Source organism: Chiloscyllium plagiosum, unplaced genomic scaffold (genome assembly GCF_037043375.1).
Source record: "Chiloscyllium plagiosum isolate Xiang-an unplaced genomic scaffold, Cpla_swu_hap1 HiC_scaffold_51, whole genome shotgun sequence".
NCBI classification, from domain to species: domain Eukaryota; kingdom Metazoa; phylum Chordata; class Chondrichthyes; order Orectolobiformes; family Hemiscylliidae; genus Chiloscyllium; species Chiloscyllium plagiosum.
In genome coordinates this window covers 6,521,660-6,542,815 of record NW_028270189.1, presented here as the reverse complement: position 1 = coordinate 6,542,815, position 21,156 = coordinate 6,521,660, and positions in this window count along the sequence as shown.

Genomic DNA, 21,156 nt, shown 5'->3' with positions numbered 1-21,156 from the left:
TGTGCCAAACTGCGCGTGTGAATGCAATGAGTAGAGTTTCTCTCATTTATTCAATGTCTCGAATTTAACTCGTTCATTCATTTGAACAAACTGCATTCATTCAATAATTGAATCAATCTTGAATCATTGTTTCAATGATCCACACGGATCATTGATTTAAAGAAACAAAACATATCTCGTTTATTTAGTGCACCCAACTGCATTCAGTCATTCCATTTATCCAACTGCACTCATTCATTCACTGTAACACACTGCATGAGCACATCCAAGAGTTGGGCTATTGCCATTCATTCATTGAAACAAATTGCATGCATTCATTCATTGATACAGACTGGACATGTTTATTTAATGAGAATAGATTCTCACATTTTTAATTTGTATCATTGAATCAATGATTCAAGATTGCTTCAATTATTGAATGAATGCAGTTTGAATTCAATGAGTTTAGCTTCTCTCATTCATTCAATATCAAGAGTTTAACACATTGATTCAAAGAAACAAACTGTATTCATTCAATAATTGAACTAATCATGAATCATTTAATCAATGACACACATGGTATTCATTGATTTAAAGGAACAAAACTTAACTCAATTATTTAGTACACCCAACCGCATTCAATCGTTTAATTAATCCAACTGCACTCAGTCATTTAATGTAACACACTGCACGTGCACCTACAAAGAGTTGAGGTTTTGCCATCCATTCAATGAAACAAACTGCATGCATTCACTCATCGAAACAAACTGCATGCATTCATTCAAGGAAGCAAACTAGACTTATTAATTCAATGAGTAGAGTTTCTCTCATTTACACATTGTTTTAAGTTTGACTGATTCATTCAATAAAACAAACAGCATGCATTCATCTATTGTAACAAACTGCATACAATGATACAGATGAACGTGTTTATTCAATTCTCACACGTTTTCAATATCACCAGGATAATATTTTACTTCAATGATACAAACTGCATTCAGTCAATCATTGAATCAAACTTCAATCGTTGATTCAGTGAAACAAACGTTCTACATTGATTGAAAGAAACATGCTTTGATTCCTTGAAACAAACTGCATGCATTCATTCAATGAAAGAGACAGGGCTTGTTAATTCTTTAAGTTGACCTTCACGCAAGGAAACAAGCATCAATTTGATCAAAATTCAATGAGTAGAGCTTCTCTGATTTATTCAACGTCTCGAGTTTAACGCTTTTATTCAAATAATCACACTGCATTCATTCAATCATTGAATCAAACTTCAGTCATCTGCCATTCTTTCAATGTGCCAAACTAAACTTTATCTTTCAATATGCTAAACTGCGCGTGTGAATTCAATGAGTAGAGTTTCTCTCATTTATTCAATGTCTCGAATTTAACTCGTTCATTCATTTGAACAAACTGCATTCATTCAATAATTGAATCAATCTTGAATCATTGTTTCAATAATCCACACGGATCATTGATTAAAAGAAACAAAACATATCTCGTTTATTTAGTGCACCCAACTGCATTCAGTCATTCCATTTATCCAACTGCACTCACTCATTCACTGTAACACACTGCATGTGCACATCCAAGAGTTGGGCTACTGCCATACATTCATTGAAACAAATTGCATGCATTCATTCATTGATACAGACTGGACGTGTTTATTTAATGAGAATAGATTCTCACATTTTTCAATTTGTATCATTGAATCAATGATTCAAGATTGATTCAATTATTGAATGAATGCAGTTTGAATTCAATGAGTTTAGCTTCTCTCATTCATTCAATATCAAGAGTTTAACAAATTGATTCAATGAAACAAACAGCATCCGTGTATCCATTTAAACAAACTGTATTCATTCAATATTGAACTAATCCTGAATCATTGATTCAATGATACAGTGTATTCATTGATTTAAAGGAACAAAACTTAACTCAATTATTTAGTATACCCAACCGCATTCAATCGTTTAATTAATCCAACTGCACTCAATCATTTAATGTAACACACTGCACGTGCACCTACAACGAGTTGAGAATTTGCCATTCATTCAATGAAACAAACTGCATGCATTCACTCATCGAAACAAACTGCATGCATTCATTCAAGGAAGCAAACTAGACTTATTAATTCAATGAGTAGAGTTTCTCTCATTTACACATTGTTTTAAGTTTGACTGATTCATTCAATAAAACAAACAGCATGCATTCATCTATTGTAACAAACTGCATACAATGATACAGATGAACGTGTTTATTCAATTCTCACACGTTTTCAATATCACCAGGATAATATTTTACTTCAATGAAACAAACTGCATTCAGTCAATCATTGAATCAAACTTCAATCGTTGATTCAGTGAAACAAACGTTCTACATTGATTAAAAGAAACATGCTTTGATTCCTTGAAACAAACTGCATGCATTCATTCAATGAAAGAGACAGGGCTTGTTAATTCTTTAAGTTGACCTTCACGCAAGGAAACAAGCATCAATTTGATCAAAATTCAATGAGTAGAGCTTCTCTGATTTATTCAACGTCTCGAGTTTAACGCTTTTATTCAAATAAACACACTGCATTCATTCAATCATTGAATCAAACTTCAGTCATCTGCCATTCTTTCAATGTGCCAAACTAAACTTTATCATTCAATGTGCCAAACTGCGCGTGTGAATGCAATGAGTAGAGTTTCTCTCATTTATTCAATGTCTCGAATTTAACTCGTTCATTCATTTGAACAAACTGCATTCATTCAATATTGAATCAATCTTGAATCATTGTTTCAATGATCCACACGGATCATTGATTTAAAGAAACAAAACATATCTCGTTTATTTAGTGCACCCAACTGCATTCAGTCATTCCATTTATCCAACTGCACTCACTCATTCACTGTAACACACTGCATGTGCACATCCAAGAGTTGGGCTACTGCCATGCATTCATTGAAACAAATTGCATGCATTCATTCATTGATACAGACTGGACGTGTTTATTTAATGAGAATAGATTCTCACATTTTTCAATTTGTATCATTGAATCAATGATTCAAGATTGATTCAATTATTGAATGAATGCAGTTTGAATTCAATGAGTTTAGCTTCTCTCATTCATTCAATATCAAGAGTTTAACACATTGATTCAATGAAACAAACAGCATCCGTTTATCCATTTATGCCAAACTAAACTTTATCATTCAATGTGCCAAACTGCGCGTGTGTATTCAATGAGTAGAGTTTCAATTATACGAGTAGAGTAACTCGTATAATTGGTACACCCAACCGCATTCAATCGTTTAATTAATCCAACTGCACTCATTCATTTAATGTAACACACTGCACGTGCACCTACAACGAGTTGAGAATTTGCCATTCATTCAATGAAACAAACTGCATGCATTCACTCATCGAAACAAACTGCATGCATTCATTCAAGGAAGCAAACTAGACTTATTAATTCAATGAGTAGAGTTTCTCTCATTTACACATTGTTTTAAGTTTGACTGATTCATTCAATAAAACAAACAGCATGCATTCATCTATTGTAACAAACTGCATACAATGATACAGATGAACGTGTTTATTCAATTCTCACACGTTTTCAATATCACCAGGATAATATTTTACTTCAATGAAACAAACTGCATTCAGTCAATCATTGAATCAAACTTCAATCGTTGATTCAGTGAAACAAACGTTCTACATTGATTGAAAGAAACATGCTTTGATTCCTTGAAACAAACTGCATGCATTCATTCAATGAAAGAGACAGGGCTTGTTAATTCTTTAAGTTGACCTTCACAACTTTATTCAATGTTTCAAACTAAAATCATTCACGCAAGGAAACAAGCATCAATTTGATCAAAATTCAATCAGTAGAGCTACTCTGATTTAATTTACACTGATTCAAATAAACGCACTGCATTCATTCAATCATTGAATCAAACTTCAGTCATTGATTCAGTGAAACAAACGTTTTACATTGATTGAAAGAAACAAACTGCATGCATTTATTCCTGGAAACTAACCGCATGCATTCATTCAATGCAACTGACTGGATGTGGTAATTCACTGATTAGAGCTTCTGCCTTTCTTTCAATCTGCCAAGCTTTACTTTATCATTCAATGACACAAACTGCGCGAGTCAATTCAATGAGTTGAGCTTCTCTCATGCATTCAATATCAAGAGTTTAACACATCGATTCAATGAAACTAACTGCATGCATTCATTCAATGGACCAGACAGTTCGTATTATTTCACTGAGTAGAGCATCTGCCATTCTTTCAATACGCCAAACTGAACTTTATCATTCAATGTGCCAAACTGCGCGTGTGAATTCAATGAGTAGAGTTTCTCTCATTTATTCAATGTCTCGAATTTAACTCGTTCATTCATTTGAACAAACTGCATTCATTCAATAATTGAATCAATCTTGAATCATTGTTTCAATGATCCACACTGTATTCATTGATTTAAAGAAACAAAACGTAACTCGTTTATTTTGAGCACCCAACTGCATTCAGTCATTCCATTTATCCAACTGCACTCACTCATTCACTGTAACACACTGCATGTGCACATCCAAGAGTTGGGCTATTGCCATTCATTCATTGAAACAAATTCATTGATACAGACTGGACATGTTTATTTAATGAGAATAGATTCTCACATTTTTAATTTGTATCATTGAATCAATGATTCAAGATTGCTTCAATTATTGAAAGTATGCAGTTTGAATTCAATGAGTTTAGCTTCTCTCATTCATTCAATATCAAGAGTTTAACACATTGATTCAAAGAAACAAACAGCATCCGTTTATCTATTTAAACAAACTGTATTCATTCAATAATTGAACTAATCATGAATCATTGATTCAATGATACACACGGTATTCATTGATTTAAAGGAACAAAACTTAACTCAATTATTTAGTACACCCAACCGCATTCAATCGTTTAATTAATCCAACTGCACTCAGTCAGTTAATGTAACACACTGCACGTGCACCTACAACGAGTTGTGGTTTTGCCATTCATTCAATGAAACAAACTGCATGCATTCACTCATTGAAACAAACAGCATGCATTCATTCAAGGAAGCAAACTAGACTTATTAATTCAATGAGTAGAGTTTCTCTCATTTACACATTGTTTTAAGTTTGACTGATTCAATCAATAAAACAAACAGCATGCATTCATCTATTGTAACAAACTGCATACAATGATACAGATGAACGTGTTTATTCAATTCTCACACGTTTTCAATATCACCAGGATAATATTTTACTTCAATGAAACAAACTGCATTCAGTCAATCATTGAATCAAACTTCAATCGTTGATTCAGTGAAACAAACGTTCTACATTGATTAAAAGAAACATGCTTTGATTCCTTGAAACAAACTGCATGCATTCATTCAATGAAAGAGACAGGGCTTGTTAATTCTTTAAGTTGACCTTCACGCAAGGAAACAAGCATCAATTTGATCAAAATTCAATGAGTAGAGCTTCTCTGATTTATTCAACGTCTCGAGTTTAACGCTTTTATTCAAATAAACACACTGCATTCATTCAATCATTGAATCAAACTTCAGTCATCTGCCATTCTTTCAATGTGCCAAACTAAACTTTATCATTCAATGTGCCAAACTGCGCGTGTGAATGCAATGAGTAGAGTTTCTCTCATTTATTCAATGTCTCGAATTTAACTCGTTCATTCATTTGAACAAACTGCATTCATTCAATAATTGAATCAATCTTGAATCATTGTTTCAATGATCCACACGGATCATTGATTTAAAGAAACAAAACATATCTCGTTTATTTAGTGCACCCAACTGCATTCAGTCATTCCATTTATCCAACTGCACTCACTCATTCACTGTAACACACTGCATGTGCACATCCAAGAGTTGGGCTACTGCCATGCATTCATTGAAACAAATTGCATGCATTCATTCATTGATACAGACTGGACGTGTTTATTTAATGAGAATAGATTCTCACATTTTTCAATTTGTATCATTGAATCAATGATTCAAGATTGATTCAATTATTGAATGAATGCAGTTTGAATTCAATGAGTTTAGCTTCTCTCATTCATTCAATATCAAGAGTTTAACACATTGATTCAATGAAACAAACAGCATCCGTTTATCCATTTATGCCAAACTAAACTTTATCATTCAATGTGCCAAACTGCGCGTGTGTATTCAATGAGTAGAGTTTCAATTATACGAGTAGAGTAACTCGTATAATTGGTACACCCAACCGCATTCAATCGTTTAATTAATCCAACTGCACTCATTCATTTAATGTAACACACTGCACGTGCACCTACAACGAGTTGAGAATTTGCCATTCATTCAATGAAACAAACTGCATGCATTCACTCATCGAAACAAACTGCATGCATTCATTCAAGGAAGCAAACTAGACTTATTAATTCAATGAGTAGAGTTTCTCTCATTTACACATTGTTTTAAGTTTGACTGATTCATTCAATAAAACAAACAGCATGCATTCATCTATTGTAACAAACTGCATACAATGATACAGATGAACGTGTTTATTCAATTCTCACACGTTTTCAATATCACCAGGATAATATTTTACTTCAATGAAACAAACTGCATTCAGTCAATCATTGAATCAAACTTCAATCGTTGATTCAGTGAAACAAACGTTCTACATTGATTGAAAGAAACATGCTTTGATTCCTTGAAACAAACTGCATGCATTCATTCAATGAAAGAGACAGGTCTTGTTAATTCTTTAAGTTGACCTTCACAACTTTATTCAATGTTTCAAACTAAAATCATTCACGCAAGGAAACAAGCATCAATTTGATCAAAATTCAATCAGTAGAGCTACTCTGATTTAATTTACACTGATTCAAATAAACGCACTGCATTCATTCAATCATTGAATCAAACTTCAGTCATTGATTCAGTGAAACAAACGTTTTACATTGATTGAAAGAAACAAACTGCATGCATTTATTCCTGGAAACTAACCGCATGCATTCATTCAATGCAACTGACTGGATGTGGTAATTCACTGATTAGAGCTTCTGCCTTTCTTTCAATCTGCCAAGCTTTACTTTATCATTCAATGACACAAACTGCGCGAGTCAATTCAATGAGTTGAGCTTCTCTCATGCATTCAATATCAAGAGTTTAACACATCGATTCAATGAAACTAACTGCATGCATTCATTCAATGAACCAGACAGTTCGTATTATTTCACTGAGTAGAGCATCTGCCATTCTTTCAATACGCCAAACTGAACTTTACCATTCAATGTGCCAAACTGCGCGTGTGAATTCAATGAGTAGAGTTTCTCTCATTTATTCAATGTCTCGAATTTAACTCGTTCATTCATTTGAACAAACTGCATTCATTCAATAATTGAATCAATCTTGAATCATTGTTTCAATGATCCACACGGTATTCATTGATTTAAAGAAACAAAACGTAACTCGTTTATTTTGAGCACCCAACTGCATTCAGTCATTCCATTTATCTAACTGCACTCACTCATTCACTGTAACACACTGCATGTGCACATCCAAGAGTTGGGCTATTGCCATTCATTCATTGAAACAAATTGCATGCATTCATTCATTGATACAGACTGGACTTGTTTATTTAATGAGAATAGATTCTCACATTTTTAATTTGTATCATTGAATCAATGATTCAAGATTGATTCAATTATTGAATGAATGCAGTTTGAATTCAATGAGTTTAGCTTCTCTCATTCATTCAATATCAAGAGTTTATCAAATTGATTCAATGAAACAAACAGCATCCGTGTATCCATTTAAACAAACTGTATTCATTCAATAATTGAACTAATCATGAATCATTGATTCAATGATACACAGTGTATTCATTGATTTAAAGGAACAAAACTTAACTCAATTATTTAGTATACCCAACCGCATTCAATCGTTTAATTAATCTAACTGCACTCATTCATTTAATGTAACACGCTGCACGTGCACCTACAACGAGTTGAGAATTTGCCATTCATTCAATGAAACAAACTGCATGCATTCACTCATCGAAACAAACTGCATGCATTCATTCAAGGAAGCAAACTAGACTTATTAATTCAATGAGTAGAGTTTCTCTCATTTACACATTGTTTTAAGTTTGACTGATTCATTCAATAAAACAAACAGCATGCATTCATCTATTGTAACAAACTGCATACAATGATACAGATGAACGTGTTTATTCAATTCTCACACGTTTTCAATATCACCAGGATAATATTTTACTTCAATGAAACAAACTGCATTCAGTCAATCATTGAATCAAACTTCAATCGTTGATTCAGTGAAACAAACGTTCTACATTGATTGAAAGAAACATGCTTTGATTCCTTGAAACAAACTGCATGCATTCATTCAATGAAAGAGACAGGGCTTGTTAATTCTTTAAGTTGACCTTCACAACTTTATTCAATGTTTCAAACTAAAATCATTCACGCAAGGAAACAAGCATCAATTTGATCAAAATTCAATCAGTAGAGCTACTCTGATTTAATTTACACTGATTCAAATAAACGCACTGCATTCATTCAATCATTGAATCAAACTTCAGTCATTGATTCAGTGAAACAAACGTTTTACATTGATTGAAAGAAACAAACTGCATGCATTTATTCCTGGAAACTAACCGCATGCATTCATTCAATGCAACTGACTGGATGTGGTAATTCACTGATTAGAGCTTCTGCCTTTCTTTCAATCTGCCAAGCTTTACTTTATCATTCAATGACACAAACTGCGCGAGTCAATTCAATGAGTTGAGCTTCTCTCATTCATTCAATATCAAGAGTTTAACAAATTGATTCAATGAAACAAACAGCATCCGTGTATCCATTTAAACAAACTGTATTCATTCAATAATTGAACTAATCATGAAACATTGATTCAATGATACACAGTGTATTTATTGATTTAAAGGAACAAAACTAAACTCAATTATTTAGTATACCCAACCGCATTCAATCGTTTAATTAATCCAACTTCACTCAATCATTTAATGTAACACACTGCACGTGCACCTACAACGAGTTGAGGTTTTGCCATTTATTCAATGAAACAAACTGCATGCATTCATTCAAGGAAGCAAACTAGACTTATTAATTCAATGAGTAGAGTTTCTCTCATTTACACATTGATTTAAGTTTGACTGATTCATTCAATAAAACAAACAGCATGCATTCATCTATTGTAACATACTGCATACAATGATACAGATGAACGTATTTATTCAATTCTCACACGTTTTCAATATCACCAGGATAATATTTTACTTCAATGAAACAAACTGCATTCAGTCAATCATTGAATCAAACTTCAATCGTTGATTCAGTGAAACAAACGTTCTACATTGATTAAAAGAAACATGCTTTGATTCCTTGAAACAAACTGCATGCATTCATTCAATGAAAGAGACAGGGCTTGTTAATTCTTTAAGTTGAACTTCACGCAAAGAAACAAGCATCAATTTGATCAAAATTCAATGAGTAGAGCTTCTCTGATTTATTCAACGTCTCGAGTTTAACGCTTTTATTCAAATAAACACACTGCATTCATTCAATCATTGAATCAAACTTCAGTCATCTGCCATTCTTTCAATGTGCCAAACTAAACTTTATCATTCAATGTGCCAAACTGCGCGTGTGAATTCAATGAGTAGAGTTTCTCTCATTTATTCAATGTCTCGAATTTAACTCGTTCATTCATTTGAACAAACTGCATTCATTCAATAATTGAATCAATCTTGAATCATTGTTTCAATGATCCACACGGATCATTGATTTAAAGAAACAAAACATATCTCGTTTACTTAGTGCACCCAACTGCATTCAGTCATTCCATTTATCCAACTGCACTCACTCATTCACTGTAACACACTGCATGTGCACATCCAAGAGTTGGGCTATTGCCATTCATTCATTGAAACAAATTGCATGCATCATTCATTGATACAGACTGGACGTGTTTATTTAATGAGAATAGATTCTCACATTTTTCAATTTGTATCATTGAATCAATGATTCAAGATTGATTCAATTATTGAATGAATGCAGTTTGAATTCAATGAGATTAGCTTCTCTCATTCATTCAATATCAAGAGTTTAACACATTGATTCAATGAAACAAACAGCATCCGCTTACCCATTTATGCCAAACTAAACTTTATCATTCAATGTGCCAAACTGCGCGTGTGTATTCAATGAGTAGAGTTTCAATTATACGAGTAGAGTAACTCGTATAATTGGTACACCCAACCGCATTCAATCGTTTAATTAATCCAACTGCACTCATTCATTTAATGTAACACACTGCACGTGCACCTACAACGAGTTGAGAATTTGCCATTCATTCAATGAAACAAACTGCATGCATTCACTCATCGAAACAAACTGCATGCATTCATTCAAGGAAGCAAACTAGACTTATTAATTCAATGAGTAGAGTTTCTCTCATTTACACATTGTTTTAAGTTTGACTGATTCATTCAATAAAACAAACAGCATGCATTCATCTATTGTAACAAACTGCATACAATGATACAGATGAACGTGTTTATTCAATTCTCACACGTTTTCAATATCACCAGGATAATATTTTACTTCAATGAAACAAACTGCATTCAGTCAATCATTGAATCAAACTTCAATCGTTGATTCAGTGAAACAAACGTTCTACATTGATTAAAAGAAACATGCTTTGATTCCTTGAAACAAACTGCATGCATTCATTCAATGAAAGAGACAGGGCTTGTTAATTCTTTAAGTTGACCTTCACGCAAGGAAACAAGCATCAATTTGATCAAAATTCAATGAGTAGAGCTTCTCTGATTTATTCAACGTCTCGAGTTTAACGCTTTTATTCAAATAAACACACTGCATTCATTCAATCATTGAATCAAACTTCAGTCATCTGCCATTCTTTCAATGTGCCAAACTAAACTTTATCATTCAATGTGCCAAACTGCGCGTGTGAATGCAATGAGTAGAGTTTCTCTCATTTATTCAATGTCTCGAATTTAACTCGTTCATTCATTTGAACAAACTGCATTCATTCAATAATTGAATCAATCTTGAATCATTGTTTCAATGATCCACACGGATCAATGATTTAAAGAAACAAAACATATCTCGTTTATTTAGTGCACCCAACTGCATTCAGTCATTCCATTTATCCAACTGCACTCACTCATTCACTGTAACACACTGCATGTGCACATCCAAGAGTTGGGCTACTGCCATGCATTCATTGAAACAAATTGCATGCATTCATTCATTGATACAGACTGGACGTGTTTATTTAATGAGAATAGATTCTCACATTTTTCAATTTGTATCATTGAATCAATGATTCAAGATTGATTCAATTATTGAATGAATGCAGTTTGAATTCAATGAGTTTAGCTTCTCTCATTCATTCAATATCAAGAGTTTAACACATTGATTCAATGAAACAAACAGCATCCGTTTATCCATTTATGCCAAACTAAACTTTATCATTCAATGTGCCAAACTGCGCGTGTGTATTCAATGAGTAGAGTTTCAATTATACGAGTAGAGTAACTCGTATAATTGGTACACCCAACCGCATTCAATCGTTTAATTAATCCAACTGCACTCATTCATTTAATGTAACACACTGCACGTGCACCTACAACGAGTTGAGAATTTGCCATTCATTCAATGAAACAAACTGCATGCATTCACTCATCGAAACAAACTGCATGCATTCATTCAAGGAAGCAAACTAGACTTATTAATTCAATGAGTAGAGTTTCTCTCATTTACACATTGTTTTAAGTTTGACTGATTCATTCAATAAAACAAACAGCATGCATTCATCTATTGTAACAAACTGCATACAATGATACAGATGAACGTGTTTATTCAATTCTCACACGTTTTCAATATCACCAGGATAATATTTTACTTCAATGAAACAAACTGCATTCAGTCAATCATTGAATCAAACTTCAATCGTTGATTCAGTGAAACAAACGTTCTACATTGATTGAAAGAAACATGCTTTGATTCCTTGAAACAAACTGCATGCATTCATTCAATGAAAGAGACAGGGCTTGTTAATTCTTTAAGTTGACCTTCACAACTTTATTCAATGTTTCAAACTAAAATCATTCACGCAAGGAAACAAGCATCAATTTGATCAAAATTCAATCAGTAGAGCTACTCTGATTTAATTTACACTGATTCAAATAAACGCACTGCATTCATTCAATCATTGAATCAAACTTCAGTCATTGATTCAGTGAAACAAACGTTTTACATTGATTGAAAGAAACAAACTGCATGCATTTATTCCTGGAAACTAACCGCATGCATTCATTCAATGCAACTGACTGGATGTGGTAATTCACTGATTAGAGCTTCTGCCTTTCTTTCAATCTGCCAAGCTTTACTTTATCATTCAATGACACAAACTGCGCGAGTCAATTCAATGAGTTGAGCTTCTCTCATGCATTCAATATCAAGAGTTTAACACATCGATTCAATGAAACTAACTGCATGCATTCATTCAATGGACCAGACAGTTCGTATTATTTCACTGAGTAGAGCATCTGCCATTCTTTCAATACGCCAAACTGAACTTTATCATTCAATGTGCCAAACTGCGCGTGTGAATTCAATGAGTAGAGTTTCTCTCATTTATTCAATGTCTCGAATTTAACTCGTTCATTCATTTGAACAAACTGCATTCATTCAATAATTGAATCAATCTTGAATCATTGTTTCAATGATCCACACTGTATTCATTGATTTAAAGAAACAAAACGTAACTCGTTTATTTTGAGCACCCAACTGCATTCAGTCATTCCATTTATCCAACTGCACTCACTCATTCACTGTAACACACTGCATGTGCACATCCAAGAGTTGGGCTATTGCCATTCATTCATTGAAACAAATTCATTGATACAGACTGGACATGTTTATTTAATGAGAATAGATTCTCACATTTTTAATTTGTATCATTGAATCAATGATTCAAGATTGCTTCAATTATTGAAAGTATGCAGTTTGAATTCAATGAGTTTAGCTTCTCTCATTCATTCAATATCAAGAGTTTAACACATTGATTCAAAGAAACAAACAGCATCCGTTTATCTATTTAAACAAACTGTATTCATTCAATAATTGAACTAATCATGAATCATTGATTCAATGATACACACGGTATTCATTGATTTAAAGGAACAAAACTTAACTCAATTATTTAGTACACCCAACCGCATTCAATCGTTTAATTAATCCAACTGCACTCAGTCAGTTAATGTAACACACTGCACGTGCACCTACAACGAGTTGTGGTTTTGCCATTCATTCAATGAAACAAACTGCATGCATTCACTCATTGAAACAAACAGCATGCATTCATTCAAGGAAGCAAACTAGACTTATTAATTCAATGAGTAGAGTTTCTCTCATTTACACATTGTTTTAAGTTTGACTGATTCAATCAATAAAACAAACAGCATGCATTCATCTATTGTAACAAACTGCATACAATGATACAGATGAACGTGTTTATTCAATTCTCACACGTTTTCAATATCACCAGGATAATATTTTACTTCAATGAAACAAACTGCATTCAGTCAATCATTGAATCAAACTTCAATCGTTGATTCAGTGAAACAAACGTTCTACATTGATTAAAAGAAACATGCTTTGATTCCTTGAAACAAACTGCATGCATTCATTCAATGAAAGAGACAGGGCTTGTTAATTCTTTAAGTTGACCTTCACGCAAGGAAACAAGCATCAATTTGATCAAAATTCAATGAGTAGAGCTTCTCTGATTTATTCAACGTCTCGAGTTTAACGCTTTTATTCAAATAAACACACTGCATTCATTCAATCATTGAATCAAACTTCAGTCATCTGCCATTCTTTCAATGTGCCAAACTAAACTTTATCATTCAATGTGCCAAACTGCGCGTGTGAATGCAATGAGTAGAGTTTCTCTCATTTATTCAATGTCTCGAATTTAACTCGTTCATTCATTTGAACAAACTGCATTCATTCAATAATTGAATCAATCTTGAATCATTGTTTCAATGATCCACACGGATCATTGATTTAAAGAAACAAAACATATCTCGTTTATTTAGTGCACCCAACTGCATTCAGTCATTCCATTTATCCAACTGCACTCACTCATTCACTGTAACACACTGCATGTGCACATCCAAGAGTTGGGCTACTGCCATGCATTCATTGAAACAAATTGCATGCATTCATTCATTGATACAGACTGGACGTGTTTATTTAATGAGAATAGATTCTCACATTTTTCAATTTGTATCATTGAATCAATGATTCAAGATTGATTCAATTATTGAATGAATGCAGTTTGAATTCAATGAGTTTAGCTTCTCTCATTCATTCAATATCAAGAGTTTAACACATTGATTCAATGAAACAAACAGCATCCGTTTATCCATTTATGCCAAACTAAACTTTATCATTCAATGTGCCAAACTGCGCGTGTGTATTCAATGAGTAGAGTTTCAATTATACGAGTAGAGTAACTCGTATAATTGGTACACCCAACCGCATTCAATCGTTTAATTAATCCAACTGCACTCATTCATTTAATGTAACACACTGCACGTGCACCTACAACGAGTTGAGAATTTGCCATTCATTCAATGAAACAAACTGCATGCATTCACTCATCGAAACAAACTGCATGCATTCATTCAAGGAAGCAAACTAGACTTATTAATTCAATGAGTAGAGTTTCTCTCATTTACACATTGTTTTAAGTTTGACTGATTCATTCAATAAAACAAACAGCATGCATTCATCTATTGTAACAAACTGCATACAATGATACAGATGAACGTGTTTATTCAATTCTCACACGTTTTCAATATCACCAGGATAATATTTTACTTCAATGAAACAAACTGCATTCAGTCAATCATTGAATCAAACTTCAATCGTTGATTCAGTGAAACAAACGTTCTACATTGATTGAAAGAAACATGCTTTGATTCCTTGAAACAAACTGCATGCATTCATTCAATGAAAGAGACAGGGCTTGTTAATTCTTTAAGTTGACCTTCACAACTTTATTCAATGTTTCAAACTAAAATCATTCACGCAAGGAAACAAGCATCAATTTGATCAAAATTCAATCAGTAGAGCTACTCTGATTTAATTTACACTGATTCAAATAAACGCACTGCATTCATTCAATCATTGAATCAAACTTCAGTCATTGATTCAGTGAAACAAACGTTTTACATTGATTGAAAGAAACAAACTGCATGCATTTATTCCTGGAAACTAACCGCATGCATTCATTCAATGCAACTGACTGGATGTGGTAATTCACTGATTAGAGCTTCTGCCTTTCTTTCAATCTGCCAAGCTTTACTTTATCATTCAATGACACAAACTGCGCGAGTCAATTCAATGAGTTGAGCTTCTCTCATGCATTCAATATCAAGAGTTTAACACATCGATTCAATGAAACTAACTGCATGCATTCATTCAATGGACCAGACAGTTCGTATTATTTCACTGAGTAGAGCATCTGCCATTCTTTCAATACGCCAAACTGAACTTTATCATTCAATGTGCCAAACTGCGCGTGTGAATTCAATGAGTAGAGTTTCTCTCATTTATTCAATGTCTCGAATTTAACTCGTTCATTCATTTGAACAAACTGCATTCATTCAATAATTGAATCAATCTTGAATCATTGTTTCAATGATCCACACTGTATTCATTGATTTAAAGAAACAAAACGTAACTCGTTTATTTTGAGCACCCAACTGCATTCAGTCATTCCATTTATCCAACTGCACTCACTCATTCACTGTAACACACTGCATGTGCACATCCAAGAGTTGGGCTATTGCCATTCATTCATTGAAACAAATTCATTGATACAGACTGGACATGTTTATTTAATGAGAATAGATTCTCACATTTTTAATTTGTATCATTGAATCAATGATTCAAGATTGCTTCAATTATTGAAAGTATGCAGTTTGAATTCAATGAGTTTAGCTTCTCTCATTCATTCAATATCAAGAGTTTAACACATTGATTCAAAGAAACAAACAGCATCCGTTTATCTATTTAAACAAACTGTATTCATTCAATAATTGAACTAATCATGAATCATTGATTCAATGATACACACGGTATTCATTGATTTAAAGGAACAAAACTTAACTCAATTATTTAGTACACCCAACCGCATTCAATCGTTTAATTAATCCAACTGCACTCAGTCAGTTAATGTAACACACTGCACGTGCACCTACAACGAGTTGTGGTTTTGCCATTCATTCAATGAAACAAACTGCATGCATTCACTCATTGAAACAAACAGCATGCATTCATTCAAGGAAGCAAACTAGACTTATTAATTCAATGAGTAGAGTTTCTCTCATTTACACATTGTTTTAAGTTTGACTGATTCAATCAATAAAACAAACAGCATGCATTCATCTATTGTAACAAACTGCATACAATGATACAGATGAACGTGTTTATTCAATTCTCACACGTTTTCAATATCACCAGGATAATATTTTACTTCAATGAAACAAACTGCATTCAGTCAATCATTGAATCAAACTTCAATCGTTGATTCAGTGAAACAAACGTTCTACATTGATTAAAAGAAACATGCTTTGATTCCTTGAAACAAACTGCATGCATTCATTCAATGAAAGAGACAGGGCTTGTTAATTCTTTAAGTTGACCTTCACGCAAGGAAACAAGCATCAATTTGATCAAAATTCAATGAGTAGAGCTTCTCTGATTTATTCAACGTCTCGAGTTTAACGCTTTTATTCAAATAAACACACTGCATTCATTCAATCATTGAATCAAACTTCAGTCATCTGCCATTCTTTCAATGTGCCAAACTAAACTTTATCATTCAATGTGCCAAACTGCGCGTGTGAATGCAATGAGTAGAGTTTCTCTCATTTATTCAATGTCTCGAATTTAACTCGTTCATTCATTTGAACAAACTGCATTCATTCAATAATTGAATCAATCTTGAATCATTGTTTCAATGATCCACACGGATCATTGATTTAAAGAAACAAAACATATCTCGTTTATTTAGTGCACCCAACTGCATTCAGTCATTCCATTTATCCAACTGCACTCACTCATTCACTGTAACACACTGCATGTGCACATCCAAGAGTTGGGCTACTGCCATGCATTCATTGAAACAAATTGCATGCATTCATTCATTGATACAGACTGGACGTGTTTATTTAATGAGAATAGATTCTCACATTTTTCAATTTGTATCATTGAATCAATGATTCAAGATTGATTCAATTATTGAATGAATGCAGTTTGAATTCAATGAGTTTAGCTTCTCTCATTCATTCAATATCAAGAGTTTAACACATTGATTCAATGAAACAAACAGCATCCGTTTATCCATTTATGCCAAACTAAACTTTATCATTCAATGTGCCAAACTGCGCGTGTGTATTCAATGAGTAGAGTTTCAATTATACGAGTAGAGTAACTCGTATAATTGGTACACCCAACCGCATTCAATCGTTTAATTAATCCAACTGCACTCATTCATTTAATGTAACACACTGCACGTGCACCTACAACGAGTTGAGAATTTGCCATTCATTCAATGAAACAAACTGCATGCATTCACTCATCGAAACAAACTGCATGCATTCATTCAAGGAAGCAAACTAGACTTATTAATTCAATGAGTAGAGTTTCTCTCATTTACACATTGTTTTAAGTTTGACTGATTCATTCAATAAAACAAACAGCATGCATTCATCTATTGTAACAAACTGCATACAATGATACAGATGAACGTGTTTATTCAATTCTCACACGTTTTCAATATCACCAGGATAATATTTTACTTCAATGAAACAAACTGCATTCAGTCAATCATTGAATCAAACTTCAATCGTTGATTCAGTGAAACAAACGTTCTACATTGATTGAAAGAAACATGCTTTGATTCCTTGAAACAAACTGCATGCATTCATTCAATGAAAGAGACAGGTCTTGTTAATTCTTTAAGTTGACCTTCACAACTTTATTCAATGTTTCAAACTAAAATCATTCACGCAAGGAAACAAGCATCAATTTGATCAAAATTCAATCAGTAGAGCTACTCTGATTTAATTTACACTGATTCAAATAAACGCACTGCATTCATTCAATCATTGAATCAAACTTCAGTCATTGATTCAGTGAAACAAACGTTTTACATTGATTGAAAGAAACAAACTGCATGCATTTATTCCTGGAAACTAACCGCATGCATTCATTCAATGCAACTGACTGGATGTGGTAATTCACTGATTAGAGCTTCTGCCTTTCTTTCAATCTGCCAAGCTTTACTTTATCATTCAATGACACAAACTGCGCGAGTCAATTCAATGAGTTGAGCTTCTCTCATGCATTCAATATCAAGAGTTTAACACATCGATTCAATGAAACTAACTGCATGCATTCATTCAATGAACCAGACAGTTCGTATTATTTCACTGAGTAGAGCATCTGCCATTCTTTCAATACGCCAAACTGAACTTTACCATTCAATGTGCCAAACTGCGCGTGTGAATTCAATGAGTAGAGTTTCTCTCATTTATTCAATGTCTCGAATTTAACTCGTTCATTCATTTGAACAAACTGCATTCATTCAATAATTGAATCAATCTTGAATCATTGTTTCAATGATCCACACGGTATTCATTGATTTAAAGAAACAAAACGTAACTCGTTTATTTTGAGCACCCAACTGCATTCAGTCATTCCATTTATCTAACTGCACTCACTCATTCACTGTAACACACTGCATGTGCACATCCAAGAGTTGGGCTATTGCCATTCATTCATTGAAACAAATTGCATGCATTCATTCATTGATACAGACTGGACTTGTTTATTTAATGAGAATAGATTCTCACATTTTTAATTTGTATCATTGAATCAATGATTCAAGATTGATTCAATTATTGAATGAATGCAGTTTGAATTCAATGAGTTTAGCTTCTCTCATTCATTCAATATCAAGAGTTTATCAAATTGATTCAATGAAACAAACAGCATCCGTGTATCCATTTAAACAAACTGTATTCATTCAATAATTGAACTAATCATGAATCATTGATTCAATGATACACAGTGTATTCATTGATTTAAAGGAACAAAACTTAACTCAATTATTTAGTATACCCAACCGCATTCAATCGTTTAATTAATCTAACTGCACTCATTCATTTAATGTAACACGCTGCACGTGCACCTACAACGAGTTGAGAATTTGCCATTCATTCAATGAAACAAACTGCATGCATTCACTCATCGAAACAAACTGCATGCATTCATTCAAGGAAGCAAACTAGACTTATTAATTCAATGAGTAGAGTTTCTCTCATTTACACATTGTTTTAAGTTTGACTGATTCATTCAATAAAACAAACAGCATGCATTCATCTATTGTAACAAACTGCATACAATGATACAGATGAACGTGTTTATTCAATTCTCACACGTTTTCAATATCACCAGGATAATATTTTACTTCAATGAAACAAACTGCATTCAGTCAATCATTGAATCAAACTTCAATCGTTGATTCAGTGAAACAAACGTTCTACATTGATTGAAAGAAACATGCTTTGATTCCTTGAAACAAACTGCATGCATTCATTCAATGAAAGAGACAGGGCTTGTTAATTCTTTAAGTTGACCTTCACAACTTTATTCAATGTTTCAAACTAAAATCATTCACGCAAGGAAACAAGCATCAATTTGATCAAAATTCAATCAGTAGAGCTACTCTGATTTAATTTACACTGATTCAAATAAACGCACTGCATTCATTCAATCATTGAATCAAACTTCAGTCATTGATTCAGTGAAACAAACGTTTTACATTGATTGAAAGAAACAAACTGCATGCATTTATTCCTGGAAACTAACCGCATGCATTCATTCAATGCAACTGACTGGATGTGGTAATTCACTGATTAGAGCTTCTGCCTTTCTTTCAATCTGCCAAGCTTTACTTTATCATTCAATGACACAAACTGCGCGAGTCAATTCAATGAGTTGAGCTTCTCTCATTCATTCAATATCAAGAGTTTAACAAATTGATTCAATGAAACAAACAGCATCCGTGTATCCATTTAAACAAACTGTATTCATTCAATAATTGAACTAATCATGAAACATTGATTCAATGATACACAGTGTATTTATTGATTTAAAGGAACAAAACTAAACTCAATTATTTAGTATACCCAACCGCATTCAATCGTTTAATTAATCCAACTTCACTCAATCATTTAATGTAACACACTGCACGTGCACCTACAACGAGTTGAGGTTTTGCCATTTATTCAATGAAACAAACTGCATGCATTCATTCAAGGAAGCAAACTAGACTTATTAATTCAATGAGTAGAGTTTCTCTCATTTACACATTGATTTAAGTTTGACTGATTCATTCAATAAAACAAACAGCATGCATTCATCTATTGTAACATACTGCATACAATGATACAGATGAACGTATTTATTCAATTCTCACACGTTTTCAATATCACCAGGATAATATTTTACTTCAATGAAACAAACTGCATTCAGTCAATCATTGAATCAAACTTCAATCGTTGATTCAGTGAAACAAACGTTCTACATTGATTAAAAGAAACATGCTTTGATTCCTTGAAACAAACTGCATGCATTCATTCAATGAAAGAGACAGGGCTTGTTAATTCTTTAAGTTGAACTTCACGCAAAGAAACAAGCATCAATTTGATCAAAATTCAATGAGTAGAGCTTCTCTGATTTATTCAACGTCTCGAGTTTAACGCTTTTATTCAAATAAACACACTGCATTCATTCAATCATTGAATCAAACTTCAGTCATCTGCCATTCTTTCAATGTGCCAAACTAAACTTTATCATTCAATGTGCCAAACTGCGCGTGTGAATTCAATGAGTAGAGTTTCTCTCATTTATTCAATGTCTCGAATTTAACTCGTTCATTCATTTGAACAAACTGCATTCATTCAATAATTGAATCAATCTTGAATCATTGTTTCAATGATCCAC